This window comes from Thamnophis sirtalis, unplaced genomic scaffold, assembly GCF_051295495.1.
Source record: "Thamnophis sirtalis isolate CommonGarterSnake01/CBP01778 unplaced genomic scaffold, rThaSir2_p1.2 scaffold_7, whole genome shotgun sequence".
Lineage (NCBI taxonomy): Eukaryota > Metazoa > Chordata > Lepidosauria > Squamata > Natricidae > Thamnophis > Thamnophis sirtalis.
The window spans coordinates 85,300,641-85,320,273 of record NW_028261387.1 but is presented as its reverse complement, the minus strand read 5'-3'; positions in this window follow the sequence as shown (position 1 = coordinate 85,320,273).

Below are 19,633 nucleotides of genomic sequence, written 5' to 3'. Positions count from 1 at the left end.
GTGGAAAAAACAAAAGGAGATTTTTTCCAACAATCGGTTCTCTGAACTATTTAGAAAGTTACCAACTGGTTCTCCTGAATAGGTGCGAACTGGCTGAATCCCAGCACTGGCGTGGACTATTAACCAAGTCCTGCTTTCTTCTTTTAGGGATTTCCCCCCTCCCCTCTTTATCAGTCCCTCTTCTTTCTGTACAACTGCACATAAATCCCTTTTCATTTTGAAACAGCAAAAGAGCCTAAGAAAATAAAGGAATTCGGCATTTTTATTTATTTATTACTAGCTGATAACCCAGCATTGCCTGGGTATTTCTTTATCCTAATCCTGTATTAGTCAGGAAAAGGAATGAATTAAAGATATAGTGTTGGGGAACACCCCCCTCCCCGGCACTCCCGCTGCTGCCTATGTGCATGCGTGCACGACTGCCCCCTGTGCCCCGTTATGGACCTAGTAGGCCTCCCTGTAGCTTCCGTGAGCAAAAACGGGCTGCGGGGGGAGGAGCGCATCTCCCACATGCACCCCATCCCCTGCGCATGTGCAGTAGAGACCCCAAAATCAGCTGGCCTGCAGGAGGCACATGTATGGTGGAGCTGAGTTGGGGCAACAGCTCATGCACACAAATACACACACACACACACACACACCAAGGGGTGTTAAGGGTGTCTTACCCCCATAGTATTTTTTTTTCCAGAAGGTAAGTCATCTCTGTTCTTGGTTGAAATTGCTCAAAGCATTCCAGAGTTATGCTGGAACACACAATATCACACACACACACACACACACACACACACACACACACACACCGCCCATCTCATTAAGGCAACATCTACGTGACTTACAGTCATGCAATTAAAATACCACGTGCAACATTAAGACAATAAATAAGAACATTTAAAGTGTGCTGAGGACATGAGCTTTTTAAAAAAATAATATTATTTTAATTATTTTAAAACTAATATAATTTCATGGAAAATTTCTAGTTTTCAAATAATTGTTTTCATTTCAATCTATACAAAATTGGGACCCTGATCTGAAGCAATTTCAATACAGAGATCTTTAGAAGTGTCCCGGCGGATACAAAAAAAAAAGAGGTGAATTTCCGCAAATTACCTTCTTTCACCAAAATTGATGGGCGTTTATCTGATTTTTAATATACCTCATAATACCATGCTTCAGTTTGCCAGACCCTTCCAGCCTATTCTTTGTGTTCTTTGGAGCAAAGTCTGCATACAGTCTCTATCCAATATCCCTCTTTCACATTGGAGACAGCAAAGTAAATTTCAAGTGCAGCTTATATTCTGTAGATATTACTCGGGGTTACAAGAAATCTCTAAAGTGAAACTGTCTTTCACTCCTTGTGTCAGGGCTCAGAGATCAATGTTGACTGATGCCAATCTCTCTTCCTTGTATCAGAAGAACCTCAAAACTGTTATACAGCTGCTCCTCGACTTACAACTGTAAATGAACCCTATGGTCATAGGCAGAGGTGGTATTCAGCCGGTTCTGACAGGTTCTGGAGAGCCAGTAGTGGAAATTTTGAGTAGTTCAGAGAACCAGAAAATAGGCTGGCCACGCCCCTGCTGCCTCCCAGCCTCCCAGCTGATTTTCGCTTGTTGCCCTGAACAGGAGAACGGAGCTGGAAATCAGGTTAGTTTGGTGAGGAAGGAATGGGGATTTTGCGGTAACCTTCCCTCAGGAGTGGGGAGGGAATGGGGATTTTGCAGTATCCTTCCTCCTCCGCGCCCACAAAGCCACGCCCACAAAGCCATGACACGCCCACAAAGCCATTCCCACAGAAACAGTAGTTAAAAAATTTGAATCCCACCACTGGTCATACGTCACTGCAGACCTACATTAAGGAATCATATGTTCCAATTGGTTTTTATGACGGTTGTTAAGCGAGCATTGTCCTCATGAAGTAAATACCAATTTCTTAGCACCCTAAGTACTAAGATTATTTCAATATATTTTTTGCTGGGTTGAAATTATTATTGCAAAGAGATGTGATGGTACGTGATCTGAAGGGATGTTTGGTGAAATTGACAGATTTTTCTGAGGTGAATATGAACTTCTTTGATTAGAGAAGAGGCACTATCTACAATCATCGGTGACTGGAATGTTTTCATAGACTTTTTGTGTAATAATGAAAAAAAAATGAACCTGTGAAGTATGACTTTGATGATTAGACAGGATAGATTATATAAAAAAGAGAACATTATGACTTTAGAGGGAGAGGTTACAATATAATTGTACATATAACTTCTGTGAAGTATATTGAAGCTCCTTCTTTATCTTTTTTATTTCTTTCTTTTCTATTTTTCCTCAACTTTTTTGTTGTTGTCTCACACTTTTTCTCTGTCTTTTTTATTCTTTACTTTCTATTCGCATGTGTTAGCTTTCATCTTCTTGCTAAAAAGTTTTAATAAAACTACAGTATATATGTTTTTTTCTTAAAAAAAATATGAATGTAGGACAATCTCTCATTTACTCAGGAGTTATGAATCCAGAACGTTCACCTGATGAAGGCTTCGAATAGCACACATGCACACAGCCAACAGTGTTTCTCTAATGAAGTGTGAATGAAAGGATGAGAGATGATTTTCACATGAGGCAGGACTGTTCATAGCTTTCTTCCCACTGACAGTCATGATTGAACAACCCCTGCAGGAAGCTGATGTCAGCTGAATGACATCACGGATGGATGAATATTCCTATGGTGAAGGTTTTAAGTTTAGTACCAGGACAACTTTTTAATCTGTTTCAATTAAGCATACCAATCTTCTGATTTTTGTTTGTGCGGTGGAATAGAGTCTGGATTCCCAGGAGGGAAGGGCTGCTTTCTAAAGAACCAAGAGACAGCAAAGTTTGGATAGCTTGGTTGGAAGAGAGTTAAGAAGGCTCCTCCCTAGAAGTTGCATCTTTAATGATGCAAGCAGTTGCTTTAGTTCGGCAAGATTTCTATCTATAGGAAAGGAACAATAAAGAAACTGCTTAGAAGTAGCTCTGCATATCATTCTTGGTTTGGGGAACTTGAAATCTCATTTGTTTAAAGAAAAAAAAATACCCTGGAATGTTCAATTCGAAGTCAAGCAGGGATGGGATTCAGCCAGTTCGGACTGGTTTGGGTGAACCGTTAGCTCTGACGATCAGCTGGGAGCGAACCAGTTTGCTCCAACGATCATTTTGGCCCACCCCCCTGACCCTGCTTTTTACTTACCGATATTCTCTCAGCTGATTCGTGTGGCAGAGCAGATTGCCGTCCTTCCGCTGTGTTACTTCCCAGAAGTAATGTGGAAGGTAAGTTTCATTAAAACTGTGCATGTGTGCAGAGCGCGCTTACCAGTGGTGGGTTTCAAAAATTGTTCAAATCTACTCTGTGGGTGTGGCCTCCTTTGTGGGAGTGGCTTGCCGCCCATGTGACCAGATGGGAGTGGCTTGCCGCCCATGTGACTGGATATGAAGATGCTGACGACACTTGTCAGAACCACCTTAAATTACCTGATGTAAACTTGTTTTTTAAAAGGCATCTTTGGTTTGCGTTAAAACAACTTCAACACACTCAATGTTCGGATTGCACCACAAACGCAGTAGTCATCCTTACCTTTCACAGAGGCACTGAGTTTTATAAATATGAGCATGATAGTGTAGAATAATCATATCCAAGGACCAGTGGCGGGTTTCAAAAAATTTTGGAACCTCTTCTGTAGGTGTGGCCTGCTTTCCGGGTCCACTGGTGGAACCTTTTCTAACCGGTTTGGTAGATTTGACAAACCGGTTCTACCGAATAGGTGCGAACTGGTAGGAACCCACCTCTGGCGCTCACATGTGCAAAACACACAATCCCTGAACCGGTTGTTAAACTGGCAGGATCCCATTACTAAAATCAACTAGTCACAACTTGTGTCACTTAATATGAGCACCGGTCATGAGGTTATTTGAGGAGGGGTAAATTTCAGTTCTGAGTAAATCCAAACAACATAAAGCTGATTACCCATGGATTCTGATAGTTAAGTTGAAGTGGGCTTCTCCAATGTTTGGGTCTAGTCCTAGAACTAAGTCTGCTTAGTCAAGAAGTGTGAGTTAAAACAGGATATTTTTCCTAATTGCTGAATTAGAATCTCAGTGTACTCTTTTACCTTTGAAGGCATTGGCAAAATAGTAGTGAGGTGAAGAGAAAGATGGGATTATCGCTGCAATAAACTTAGAAAAAATCCTAAAATATATATTGTATCCGTAACAACATCTACCCCAATAGTGGATATGGAAGTATAGAAAATATAGCATGTCTTTTCTTTTCTGTAGCCTCAAGCCAGTTTTAGACTCCTGAAAACTACCTGTCTTGGGCTTCAGAAGAAGGTTTCAGAAGTAGTTTGAACTTGCCTTCTACTTCCTAGGGATAAAAAAAGAGGGATTGGCCCAAAGTCACCCAGTTGGCTTATTACCTAAGGTGAGACTAGAACTCACACTCTCCTGGCTTCTAATCTGATACCTTAGGAGCTGAGGTGGCGCAGTGGTTAAATGCAGCACTGCAGGCTACTGCTAGATCAGCAGTTCAGCGGTTCAAATCTCACCGGCTCAGGGTTGACTCAGCCTTCCATCCTTCCGAGGTGGGTAAAATGAGGACCCAGATTGTTGGGGGAAATAGGCTGACTCTCTGTAAACCGCTTAGAGAGGCCTGAAAGCCCTATGAAGCGGTATATAAGTCTATTGCTATTGCTATTAGCCCCCCACATCAAATTCTTAGTAAAATATAGTAAAGGTCGAGCTATTCAAATGGCCTAAGATTTTATTCTTTCTCCAATAACTGATCACGAATGATGAGATAAGGAAGACCACTGAAACTGAAACATAGAAATAATAATCAACTGTGGTAAAAAAAAAAAGCAAAGATTATGCCAATAACAATAGCACTTTGAGCAGAATCCCAAAACTTAAATACCATTGGCATTGGCAAAATCACCGGTCAATCTCCCAAACACTTTACTTGGAGCAAGCATACATCTGCAACAACACCTTTAACAACATCACACATCTGCATCTGTCTATCCCAAGTGCTCGGGAAGGACTCAGGAGGTGGATTAAAATGCCAAAATCAGCTCTAATGACTATGCGACCAACCATAATGTGAATCAACTAATGTTAGATGATAAGCCACGTCTCTTTGAAGGCACCCAAGCAGAACATTGGTGTAAAAGCAAAACAGGTTGTGACATATGGCCAAATCTTCTGGTCTAGTCACCCATCAAAATTCATATCCTGTCCTTATCCCATTTCAAACTCATGTTAAGGAAGGTGATTGGTAGACGTTTTCCTTGCAACATATTATAGAAGAAATGAGAAGAACTATGTGACTAGAATGCAGTATTGCAAGCTAACTCTGCTCACTGTCAGAAGTTCAATGGCTCCAGGCTGACACCGCCATCCTTCTGAGGTCAGTAAAATGGGGATCCAGATTGTTAGGGGCAATATGCTGACTCTGTAAACCTCTTAGAGAGGGCTATAAAGCACTATGAGGTGGCATATAAGTTTAAGTGCTATTGCTAAACAAACAGTCATTGGTCTTAACATCTCTTGTGCGCCAGAAATAAGGGCAGCAATACCAGCTGGCATCATTCATGCCTGTGGCAAGATAGGAATTCCTAGGAGAACAGTGGATGCTATGCTGGGTATATTTTTTTAGCCAACAGTAGGACGAGCGGATAGCATTTTATGTCTGGCATTAAAGAAGAGCCATATGTCCTAATGTGATGAAACTGTTTCATTTCCATAGATTCCCAAAGTTTGTATAGGATGAAAATAAATACAGGTAGTCCTTGATTAATGACCACAACCGAGCCTAAATTTATGTTGCTAATGAGTCGGTTGTTAAATGAGTGTTGCCCTATTTTATTATCTTTCTTGCCATAGTTGTTAAGTGAATCACTGCACTTGTTAAGTTAGTAACAAAGTTATAAAATGGTTTCCCCATTGATTTTGCTTGTCAAAGGTCACAAAAGTTGAACCCAACTTTTGGACTTTCTGTTTTTTCTTTGAAGACGCCTCGTTTCTCATCCAATAAGTTTCTTCAGCTCTGACTGGATGGTGGGGATTGGAAGGATTTATACTCCTTGCAGGCAACTAGCCGTTTGCATTCTTTTAAAGAATCATTGAGGGAACCTGGAGGTTTATCTGTGGCATCAGGGTCACCTGAGTGATGCAAATGGGTGTGGAGCTTTCTTGGAACTGTTGAGAGGACTGTGATCCTTCCATTCTCCACCAGCCAGCCAGAGCTGAAGAAGCTTCTTGGATGAGAAGCAAAACGTCTTCAAAGAAAAACTTCAATTCCTCTGCTCGTAATAAAATCCCGTATACCAGGCTTGAAATTTTAGGCCTGGATAATCTGGAACTACACTGTTTATATTCTGACTTGAGCTTAGTGCACAAGATAATCTGCCATAACATCCTACCTGTTAACAACTACTTTCACTTCAACTGCAATAAGGCGAGGGCTATCCATGGATTCAAACTAAGCATAATCCATTCGAATCTTAATTGCAGGAAAAACGATTTCAGCAATAGAATAGTTAATGTGTGAAACACACTACTACCTGATCCTGTTGTTAGTTAGCAATAGCAATAGCAATAGCAGTTAGACTTATAAACCGCTTCATAGGGCTTTCAGCCCTCTCTAAGCGGTTTACAGAGTCAGTATATTGCCCACAACAACAATCCGGGTCCTCATTTTACCCACCTCGGAAGGATGGAAAGCTGAGTCAACCCTGAGCCGGTGAGATTTGAACAGCCGAACTGCAGAACTGCAGTCAGCTGAAGTAGCCTGCAGTGCTGTATTTAACCACTGCGCCACCTTGGCTCTATCTAACCCCCATACCTTTTACCTTAAGCTGTCTATTATGGACCTTACGCATTTCTTAAGAGGTCCCTAAGGGGGCGTGCATAAGCGCACCAGCATCCCTACCGTCCCTGTCCTACTATCCCCATTTATATGTACTCTTTTTATGTGTTGATGGCTATGTTTTGCTTATTTATATCCTTTTATGTGTGCCATATTTTCCTGTGTTTTTCACATCTGTTTCCTTGTACTTGTTGACAAATAAAACAAACAAACCAACAAACAAATACCAGAAAGTCCAGTTGCCTCTTTATAAAAAAGCACCTTTGGGACAGCCATGACCAGGAAGACTAAGAATCTCCATAGAGGTATGTGTTAATTGGTCTGTAAAAGCAAAGGTTAAGCATCTTTAAAGTGAATGCAGACATCGCACAATGAAACAGGGAATCGGAAAATATATATTTTCTTATATCACTAGGAATGTTTAAGCCACCGCCTGTCACCTGGAGAGCACCATGACAAGAAAAAGTACCTGGCAAAATAGCATTTTAGCAATTCCACATTGCTTCTCCATCAGTGACTTCAATTTCGAATTGGTGGCATTTACAAGTCAAGAGAAGACAGCCAGGCAAGCCCAACCATATATTTGAAGATTAAGTTTTCCATTGGGGGGGGGGGGGCTTCATCTATCCCTGTTAACAAGGAAGCATCTAAATTCAGAGAGTGGCTAGCAATTTTGATGATGGCTAGGAAAAGAAAGCTTTTTGCAAAACAACAACAACAAAAATAGCAACAACAACATGTATTTCTTGTTTACTGAGGCTGATAAATCTTTCAAAGGCTGCTATTTAGCCCCGTGGAAGCCTATACTTTTCATGGTGGAATGCTGGAAATTGTAATTTCTCTCCACCGAGGCTTACTGGTAATTTGGATAAATCAGGATTCCTAACATTTAGCACATATGCTAGCAACCACTGACATCATTAGAAATTGCATAGTGTTCTTCAGTTGGGGTGGGGTGGAGGGGGACAACCCAGGCCTGAACCTCTCTCAATCTCCACTTGGTAATTGTGGCAGGAAATAGAACATAGAATAATAAGGTTGGAAGATACCTTGGAGGTCTTACAGTCCAACTCCTTGCTCAAGCAGAACATCCTATACCATTCCAGACAAATGGCTGATGAGACTCTTCTTCAACTCCTCCTCCAGTGATGGAGCACCCACAACTTCTGAAGGCAAGCTGTTTCACTGAATAATTGTTCTCCCTGTCAAGAAATTATCACGAATGAAGTCAAATATATCTAGTGTGTCTCAGGATAATGTTGCAAGATCCAATCTGGGTTGGTCACTGAGAGCAGAGATTTATCTTCCACGTTTTTGGATTCATTGTTGTTGCGAAGTCATGTCTGACCCATTGCGACCCCATGGACTACATTCCTCCAGGCCTTCCTATTCTCTACCATTCCCTAGAGTCCATTTAGGCTCACGCCAACTGCTTCAGTGACTCCATCCAGCCACCCTCATTCTCTGTCATCCCCTTCTTCTTTTGCCCTCAATCATTCCCACCATTAGGTTCTTCTCCAGTGAGTCCTTCCTTCTCATTAGGTGCCCAAAGTATTTGAGTCTCATCTTTAGGATCTGGCATTTTAAAGAGCAGTCAGGCTTGATCTCCCCTAGGACTGACTGGTTTGATCGCCTTGTAGTCCAAGGGACTTGAAGAAGTCTTCTCCAGCACCAGAGTTCAAAGACTTCAATTCTTTGGCACTCAGCCTTTCTTATGGTCCAACTTTCACAGCCATACATTGAAACTGGGAAAACCATAGCCTTGACTATACACACTTTTGTTGGCAGGGCAATGTCTCCGCTGTCTAGCTTTCATCCCCAGGAGCAAGTGTCTTTTAATTTCTTGGCTGCAGTGAAAGGAAAATAAAATTGGATTCATGCTGGAGCCCATCTTCAGGGAAATTCTCTCTATTGGAATACATGTTTTGCACTATTCTACGAGTCATATTTATGTGTTGCTTTCCTATTGGTTGATTGGTGTGTTGATGGCTGGTGTTTTGCTGTGCTGCCAAGCCCTCCGCTCCTTTGTACCTAATAAGCTGGTAGTAAATCAGCAATCCTGTTGACTGACAAGGGGCCCGTTTCCCTGACTTCAACCATTTCCCTGGCTATCTCTGTAATTGTTAATTTTTCCTTAGTTCTAGGTTAGATTGCTCTTTAATAATCTTCCTATCCTGCCCCTTATCCTGCTTTGATTGACCCCCTCTTCTCTGTGACAGCCCCACAAGTACTAGAGTTCTTTTGTATCATGTCTCATGTATCATGGAAATGTTAGTATCGACATCTCACTCCATTTTTACTCCAATGATAATATGCAAACAGCAGATATCACATTCCATTCTTTAATTTCTAAATCTAAGCAGGCAATAGAGCTGATCTGAGCATTTGCAGTACCGTATTTTTCGGAGTAAAAGATGCTCTGGAGTATAAGATGCACCTAGGTTTTGGAGAGGAAAACAAGGGGAAAATATCTGCCTCTGCCTCCCAGCAATTTGCCTCCTTGCAACGAACAACAAACAGTATGGACAATGTACACCGTTTGTAGCGTTACATTTCAGACTATACTTGTACAGATGCTGTTAAAATTGATGTGCTTCTGGAAGTATAATTATTATCTGCTATTTAAAAGAAGATACAATAGCACTGGGCCTCTTCAGATCAAGCGTTTATTTTAAAAAGCTTCTTCATTTTGTTAAGCTGTCTAGAACAATAATAAGGCAGTCTTTTAAAAAGTAAGTTTTATGATATGAACATTCTAAAGGCATTTATAGTTATTGACTTACCTCCTTGAAGCAGACAGCAAACAGCCTGATTAGCACAAGAAAAAAAAAATCTACCTCTGCCTCCCAGAAATTTGCCTTGCGGAGCAAACAACAAGTTTCACTTTCAATTTGAGCATGGGCCTCCCGATCATCAGATTTTTCAGGCTTGATGCTGAGGTGGCGCAGTGGTTAGGGTGCAGTACTGCAGGTCACTTCAGCTGACTGTTATCTGCAGTTCAGCGGTTCTAATCTCACCGGCTCAAGGTTGACTCAGCCTTCCATCCTTCCGAGGTGGGTGAAATGAGGACCCAGACTGTGGGGGCAATATGCTGACTCTGTAAGCCGCTTAGAAAGGGCTGAAAGCCCTATGAAGCGGTATATAAGTCTAACTGCTATTGCTATTGCTATTCAGTGATAGCCTATTGCAACCTCCACAAGCTCCATGTTAACATTCCAAATACCATGTAGAATCAAATCAGAGTCGAAGGCAAAACTATGCTTAAAGTTCCAATTTAATAAAACAGGCATGTTGGCACATAGCTGTGGGGATTCCAACTCTGGAAGTTACATCAGAATCTCACCCAGTTAAAAGTTCATGATCTTGTTCCCACACCCACAATCCATTACACGGTCCAATCTTCTTCCATGCTGGCGTCTACGCCTAACTGCTTCCGGTCAGGTGTAAAGGTTTGGGAGACAAAAAGATGACCTTGAGCTTCTAGGAAGGAATTTTTTTATTTTGAAAACAACACATTCTACCCTTTGCTAAATCCCCCCCCCCCCTTAATAATAGTGTGGCAGGCCAAAGATTCTTAAAGGAACCACTGCAGGCCTGACACCCCATTTCCCATTTGCTGCAAGGAGGTAAATTGCTGGGAGGCAGAGGACAAAGGTTTGGGGCTGGTGGGTGGGTGGGGCTACATTCAGTGTATAAGACGCACCCAAATTTTTATCCTCTTTTAGGGGAGAAAAAGGTGTGTCTTATACTCCAAAAAATACGGTACTTTTTTCTGCACATGAATGAACATCATCTCTGACATCACATTCCTAATTTGAAAAATGATGTGAGAACTACCTTTGTTTCATAGATGCACCTGGATATCTGGATTTTCTGGGTGAACAGATGCCAGAGATCATATTGATGGAATTAGGGAATGACCCTGTGAAAATTTCAGATTTTCCTTGTTGCTACACATTCAGCTTTGGTCACCATATTATAAAAAAAATACGTTGAGGCTCTGGAAAGAGTGCAGAAACAATCAACAAAGATTATTGTTGGGCTAGGGGCTAAAACATATGAAGAATGTTTGCAGGAACTGGGTATGCCTACTCTAGTGAAAAGAAGGATTAGGGGTGACATAATAGCAGTATTCGAAACTTTAAGGGGCTGCCACAAAGAATAGGGAGAGTCAGCTATTTTCAAAAGCACCAGAAGGCAAGACAACAAAAACAATGGATGGGAACTAATCAAGGAGAGAAGCAACCTAGAACTAAGAGGACAGTGAGAACAATTAAACAGTGAATGGCTTGCCTTTAGAAGTTGTGGTTATTCCATCACTGGAGGTTTTTAAGAAGAGACTGGACAGTCATTTGTTCCGAATGGTATACGGTCTTCGGCTTGTGCACTGGGTTGGACTAGAAGCCTCCAAGGTCCCTTCTAACACTGTCTATTCTGTTAGGTAAGTTACAGCCTTGGCTCACTGTTGTGGCCCAGCAGGAGCTGTTGGAGCTGCCACCAGTCTCCGACAGCGAGGGGCCCTATGAGTCGGCCCTGGAGGATGTGGAGGACCCTGGACAGGGTTCCGACTCCGAGCAGGACACAGAGAGGCTGGTTGGCCACCAGGAGCGTCTGAGCCTTGGACGAGTGGGGAGGAGACAAGGGAGTGTGATCCTGACGTCAGCAGTGAGTTGTTCCTGGATGCCCGGCACAATTACGCAGTTGCAGGAGGTAATTGCACTCAGCTGCTGGTAATTAGGCTCCTCTCCAGATTATAAAAGGAATGCTTGTGCACACGCCCCTTTTGCAGAAGACAATACATGAACTAATGTTGGAGAACAGCATTGTGAGCTTGGCAGGCTGGATTGCTGCCAAGGCTTATCTGTGCCGGCTTGTTGCCAAGGACCTGTCTGTCTGTTAATAAATTCCATAAAGTATCTTTGATTCGGAGTCTGTTGGTCTGGAACGAGGGGGGGGGGGGGTCAGAACAGCTCACAATATTTTTTTAAAAGGAAATGTAACATAAAGAGGAAATAGTCGAGTCCAATGTTCTGTTTGCCGTGATGGAGCTCTCTAAGTGGGAAAGTTATTTTTATTTATTTTAAATCAGTCGTGACAATCCCAGGCACCTTTGCTGATTAAAATGGAACAGGGCAGATGTGGGTGAATTGCTGAGCTAGATTTTAAATAGCAGAAAAAGTCAGCACTGGCCCTGCAGCTTTGAAAAAAAGTGCCTGTTCCTTTTGTTATTTAACAATAACAAAAATCGCAAAGGTTCTGCAGAGCATTTTTTTTAGCCCATCTGCTTAAACACTTTAAAAAAAGAAAAAAAGAAAATGGGGAGGGAGAAATCTCTCTGGTTTTAATCACATTGTCAAGAACAAAAAAGAAGACAATGTATCAAGTGCAGTGTTTTTCTCCCTCCCCCCCCCCCATCGGTACGTGTCTTAATTGCTTTATGCTCACCATGAAAATAATAGATCCACCGTATCCTGGATTTTGAAATCTTTATTATTACTGTTTGCCGAAAGACAAAAGAAATAATTGCATGTTGATTATAAGCTAACAGGTAACTAGCTTAAAGAAAAGGACTGTCATGTTAGTTGAAATAGAAACACACTTGCTTGAATGTCTTCTCTTTTGTATTGAGTTTGGCTTATTCCAAATTACTAGCTATAGTGTGAGACCTCCCCCCAAAACAACATTAAAATAAATTGGAGTAAATCTGTTAAGCAAAAAAGTCTTTCCCATTGGAATAGAAATAACAATTAGACCTATACGGGGTGAAATACAGCAGGTTCTGACAGGTTCTGGAGAACTGGTAGCGGAAATTCTGAGTAGTTCAGAGAACCGATAGCAGAAATTTTGAGTAGTTTGGAGAACTGGCCAATGCCACCTCTGGCTGGCCCCAAAGTGGGGTGGGAATGGAGATTTTGCAGTATCCTTCCCCTGCCATGCCCACCAAGCCATGTCCACCAAACCACACCATGCCTACCAAGCCACGCCCACAGAACCGGTAGTAAAAAAATGAATTTCACCACTGGACTTATATACAGCTTTATATAAGCCCTCTCTTAGCAGTTTACAGAGTCAGCATGTTGCCCCCAACAATCTGGGTAGTGGTGGGTTTCAAAAATTTTTTGAACCTACTCTGTGGGTGTGGCCTCCTTTGTGGGAGTGGCTTGCCGGCCATGTGACCTGTGGGAGTGGCTTGCCGGCCATGTGTTCTCTCTCTCTCTCTCTCCCTCTCTCTCTTTCCTTCCTTCCTTTTGTCTCTCTGTCCCTTTTTCCTTTTTTTCTTTCATCTCTCTTTCACTTTTTCTTTCTTTTTTATTTTTTTCTTTCTTCCTTCCTTTCTTTCTCTTTCTCTCTCTGTGTGAGTCTGTGTGTGTGTGTGTGTGTGTGTGTGTGTCAGTGGTGGGTTTCAAAAATTTTTCGAACCTCTTCTGTAGGTGTGGCCTGCTTTCCGGGTCCACTGGTGGAACCTCTTCTAACCGGTTTGGTAGATTTGACGAACCGGTTCTACCGAACTGGTGCGAACTGGTAGGAACCCACCTCTGAATCTGGGTCATCATTTTACCAACCTTGGAAAAATGGACTAAGAATGAACCGATGGCCGTGTTCCAATATCTAAAGAGATGTGGGATATGAACAGCTATATTTTGATTCACATGTTAGAATAGTCTGAAGAAGTCGTGGAGATGAGTGATGCTTTTAAAGTGAATCCAATTTAAATGGATGTGTTCCAGCACCTGGCAGATCTACTCATCTTTCAGAGGTGGTTTTTTTTCCCGTTCAATCATCTTTTGATTCTTGGAGACTGCCTGGAGAAGTCCCTGGGGGTTTTTTTTTGGCAAGGTTTTTCAGAGATGGTTTGCCATTACCTCTTTCCTTGGGTTGAGAGGAAGCGACTGGCAAACTCACACAACTGGCATGTGCCTAGTATAGAGCTAGAATTAACAGTCTACGATTTCTATCCTGGTGCCTTAACCAATAGATCAAATATATATACTAGTCTCTACTAAGTTGATTCTAACCCTTAGTGACTACATGGACAAATCAACTAATAATATGAAAGTATTTTGCTATTGTCATCTCCCAGGATATTTTCTGACTTCTTAATCTAATTTACAACCCTGGGAGTTCCAATTTACCAAGCCCAATCCTGCTTCATTTCTGAGGCTATCCAAAACCAGCCAGCTACCATCACCTGCTGATATACCTAATAGAGCTCAAAACATCACAAAATTTATAAAAAAATTAATAACTGTATTCACACTGGTCAGTGTCTAAATATGGAAGAAATCTAATTTTCATCCAAATAAAATTATTTATTTCTGCCAAAAAGATAAGTGGCTTCCATTGATCTCTGATAACTATGTTGATTGAGCGAATATTGATATATATATTTATCTTTATGTTTCTGAGTAGGTATCTCCCATGCATTTCTTTCTACAGTTTTGCTAAGCAGATTGTTCTAAAATGCCAGGGTTCCTAATAGCATCCAAAAGTAAATCAGAGTCCAAGGCAAAGTATTGCTCAAAGTTCCAATTTATTAAGAGAGCCAAGTTGGCACATCTGGGAAAATCTGAAACTGAAATATTCCCGGTTTTCCCCACCCACTTGAAAGTTCAAGATCCTGCCCCCACACCCACAAGTCCATCAGATGGTCCATTCTTTCACTTCCGTGCTGGCAGTTCCAACCATCCAGTTCCAGTCAGGTGCAGAGGTGCAAAGACAAAGGATGACCTTGGCTTTCTAGAAAGAATTTTGTTATTGCTACATAGCATCTAATGCATAGTAGAATAATAGAAAGTGTGGCAGGCCTGACATAATATAATATTTCCTTCTAACAAATAAGGATGAAGTGCAAATGTAAACATACACTGATTTCTGACTCATACCTCTCCACTTATTTGATAACATTGCTGGGCAAAGCAATGTTACTAATCAATGCAATATTCCTAAACTAGTTTAATGAGAAGAAGGACTGAGGTAACATGATAGTGGTGTTCCAATATCTAAGAGGCTGCCACAATGAAGGGGGGGGGTGTCAATCTATTCTCCAGAGCACCAGAAGGCAGGACAAGAAGCAATGGATAGAAACTAATCAAGGAGAGAAGTGGCATAGATACTATGGAGAAATGTCCTGACAATTAACCAGTATAATAACTTGCCTTCAGAAGTTATGGGTGCTCCAACTCTGGAGATTTTTAAGAAAAGATTGTCAGCCACTTGTCTAGAATAGTATAGGGTTTCCTACTTGAGCAGGGGTTTGGACTAGAAGACCTCCAAGTTCCCTTCCAAATCTGTTATTCTGTTATTGTGATACCTGTATGCTCAAGGAGAATAAAATGCTCAAGATAGACATGAAGAGAGATGATTGAATTTTTTCCTGGCGTCTTTCTTTCTTCCTTGTTTGAGAGTTTGTTGACATAATTCTGAACAAAAACCAAGTTAAACCTAAGAGACATTGGCTACTGGGTTAATAAGAGAATTGGATGACGACTGGGGTGGGCTTGATCCTTTAATAGAAAGGCAACAATTTGTGTTTGTTTGGTATGGCTAAGCTGGTCCCTTCAAAATGTGACCTTTCCTTCTGCTGTTGTTTTGAAATAGAAACAAACCATGATATGTAGCAGATGCATTTAAGTGTGAAATAAGTTGTTCAGTCAGCTGTACATGAAAAGCTGAAGAAATGATGCAGACCAACAGCAATACCTCTGTTGTAGGTCTTGCCTATCTCATGAGCATCCAGATGTAGAAAAAACTCATATTTGTAGGCTTGATGTGGGAAGCTGATATATTCACAAACTGTAATCAGAACTGTAATGTAATATGAAGAACGGTTGCAGGAATTGGGTTAGTCTAGTCTAGTGAATTTAGACTAGAAAACTAAACAACATACTAAAAAGCAGAGGCATCACCCTGCCAACAAAAGTGTGTATAGTCAAGCTATGGTTTTCCCAGTTGCAATGTACGCCTGTGAAAAATGGACCATAAGGAAGAGTAAGTGCCAAAGAATTGAGGCCTTTGAGCTATGATGCTGGAGAAGATTCCTGTGAGTCCCTTGGACTGCAAGGCGATCAAGCCAGTCAGTCCTAGAGGAGAGCAACCCTGACTGCTCAGAAGGCCAGATCCTGAAGATGAAACTCAAATACTTTGCCCACCTAATGAGAAGGAAGGACTCACTGGAGAAGAGCCTCATGCTGGGAAAGATTGAGGGCAAAAGAAGAACGGGACGGCAGAGAATGAAGTGGCTGGATGGAGTCACTGAAGCAGTAGGCATGAGCTTAAATGGACTCCATATGATGGTAGAGGATAGGAAGGCCTGGAGGAACATTGCCCATGGGGTCCTAATGGGTCGGACACAACTTTGCAACTAACAACAACAAAGTCCAGTGAAAAGAAAGACTAAAGATGAACCGATGGCCGTGTTCCAATATTTAAATAAGTGCCACAAAGCAGACAGGGGGTCAACCTTATTCTCCAAGGCAATAGAAGGCAAGACAAGAAACATTGGATGGAAACTAATCCCAAGAGTGAGAACAATTAACTGATGCAATGGCTTGGTTCAGAAGTTGTAGGCACTTTATCACTGGAAACTTTTAAGAAGAGACTGGACTTGCCTGGAATGATATAGGGTCTCCTGCTTGAGCAGGTGGCTCCAAGATCCCTTCCAGCTCTGTTATTCTGTTATTTATTGAAAGACCTCCATTGATGAGAGTCATTTGTCAAAATACGGTAATGCCATACCCCAGAATATATAATTTCACAACTACTTCATCTTGTGGTCTCCAGCTGTTACCATCACCCATCTTCATTTGTGTGATGGAGGGATCAGCAGCAGCTAAAGTAAATGCAGTAGCTTGCAGATAAGAGCGTGGCATTGTAATTGCTCCTGAACGACATCATTTAGGATAATGAGATGGGAATACAGTATTCCCTTTACATAAAAATATTATCTTGCACAAAGAGAAGATGGTGTCAGAGAAAATTCTACATTCCAATTACATGCTAGTTTCCTATAGACTTAGGAACCTTTTTACCTAGAAGTATGCAGTACTTTTTAGAGGGACGGTGGCTCAGTCAATCAGAAAGGCCAGCAGTTCGGAGGTTCGAATCCCTAGTGCTGCGTAATGGAGTGAGCTACTGTTACTTTTCCCAGCTTCTGCCAACCTACAAAAGCATGTAAAATTGCAAGTAGAAAAAATAGGGACCACCTCTGGTGAGAAGGTAACAGTGCTCTGTGCACCTTCAATGTTTAGTTATGCCGGCCACATGACTATGGAGAGGTCTTCGGACAGCGCTGGCTCTTTGGCTTTGAAACAGAGATGAGCACCGCCCCCTAGAGTCGGAAATGAACAGCACATATCTGCCAGGGGAACCTTTACCCTTATGCAGTACTTTATCTAATGTCAAGAATGGTAAACTACTGTGTGGGTTATAGTTTCTAGATGACTTCTTCAAAATAAGTGATTCCTCACTCTAAACAGAGGTTTGAATTTTCGAGGCATTAATGCAATTTACAGGTTGCATAAACAATACTTGTAATATTGTGATTTGCATCTCAGACAAATACAAATATCAAACACGCATGCACACCCTTTTATCATATTCATATGGGCAATACAAAATACTGCAAAGGAAAATTCACACACACACCCCAAAAGAGGAATGCAATCTAAGAAAAAAAATCCTGTACAAAAAAAAATCCACATTAATCATAAAAGAAACTCAAAAGACACATATACATTTTTTATGTAAAACTTTTTTTAAGAAAAAAATAAATAAACTGAGATGAAACCAATGCAAAGTCAAGAAATCAAAATACGCAGCAAATTAAATCACCTAATGAAATCATTAATTGAAACACATTTATTTGTTGGAAACATATGTGGATATTTGTTAAAGAATCCAAGATCTGAAAATTACAAAATATCGATATAAAAAATGTCCAATTCCCTAGCTATCTGTTATGACAAACCAATTATCTTGACACTGGCTAGAAATTGAGCACTACATAAGAACCACATCTTTAGAATATTCATAGTATCATCTCTGTCCTTTATCATGTTTACCCTGACTGGCCATAACATTTTTTATTATTATTTTGAGCTGTACCAGGACAGAATTATGTCATTTGCTAACTAAATTGGCAACCTGCTATCCCAAAGAACAAAATAAGCTGATATATCATCATCACAGCTAGCTTGATCTCATCACTGACAAGAATTATGCTGAAAATAGAGAATAACCTTATACATTATCTCCCCCCCCACTCACATTTCAGCTATAACAAAAACAACAATATATGCTGAGTGAATAATGGTTCCCCTAAAGTCCCTATCAATGTAAGACAATGAAGCATGAAATGGTGTTCTTGGGATGATATCCATCTCAGGAGAAGTTAAAAGTAGAGGTGGATTAACGGCTAGGTTCAAAATAAAATGCAGGTAAAACTTTCATGATTAGGTAAAGGTTCTTTGTGTTTATATCCAAAGAATTCATATAGAGACAGTTGACTCAACCTTTCATCCTTCCGAGGTGGGTCAAATGAGGACCCAGATTGTGGGGGCAATATGCTGACTCTGTAAACCACTTGGAGAGGGCTACGAAGCACCATAAAGCAGTATATGTCTAATAATAGCAATAATGCTATTGCTATTATTTGGTATTGTTGGCTCACTCCTGAATAAATTGCTATTCTCGTCTAGCAACTCGGTCTGTGAGTTTGAAGCCTGAAACAGGTCATATAGCAAACTTCATGATTAAGTGATATTTTGAACCCAAGTCTCACTAGTCCTAGCCACTTTAAATCACTTTAAACTAGCCACTTTAAATTTTACTGCATCACAACAGATTTTTCTGTATTGGGTGATAATGCACCAAAGACAATTTCCCTGTGTGTCCAATCACACTTGGCCAATAAACCTATTCTATTCTATTCTATTCTATTCCAGCCTAGGCTAGGCTAGCCTAGTAAACTCTACTCTACTCTACTCTACTCTACTCTACTCTACTCTACTCTACTCTACCCTACCCTACCCTACCCTACCCTACCCTACCCTAATCTACTCTATGCTACTCTGCTCTACTCCTCTGCTCTTCTCTTCTCTTCTCTTCTCTTCTCTTCTCTTCTCTTCTCTTCTCTTCTCTTCTCTTCTCTTCTATTCCATTCCATTCCATTCCATTCCATTCCAGCCTAGCCTAGCCTAGCCTAGCCTAGTATATTCTACTCTACTCTACCCCTACTCTACTCTACTCTACTCTACTCTACTCTACTCTACTCCTCTGTTCTCTTCTGTTCTGTTCTGTTCTGCTCTGCTCTGCTCTGCTCTGCTCTGCTATTCTATTCTATTCTATTCTATTCTATTCTATTCTATTCCATTCCATTCAATTCCATTCCATTTTATTTCAAACTATTTTTCCTCTAAAAGAGATTCATCAAATACATAAAGCTAGTATTTGACCTTGTTTCTAAGTCAGATGGTCTAATGGCTCAATTGACCAGATTTAATTTTTAAGATTTTCTTTTTGCAGGCAAACTTTAAATTTCCACCTTCGAGAGGGAGGAAAGAAGGAGAAGGAGCAGAGCTTTCTTAGCAAATCTTCTAGCTGGGAGAATCTTCTCCAAAGAGTTAAGTTGAACATCTGTTCTTAGATGATTAAGCACCTTGACAAAGCTCATCTGCTCCTTGAAGACATTTGGAAAGGAGAATGGAAGCAAGATGGAAAGAAGGATTCTTTGTGGGGAAGTGGGGG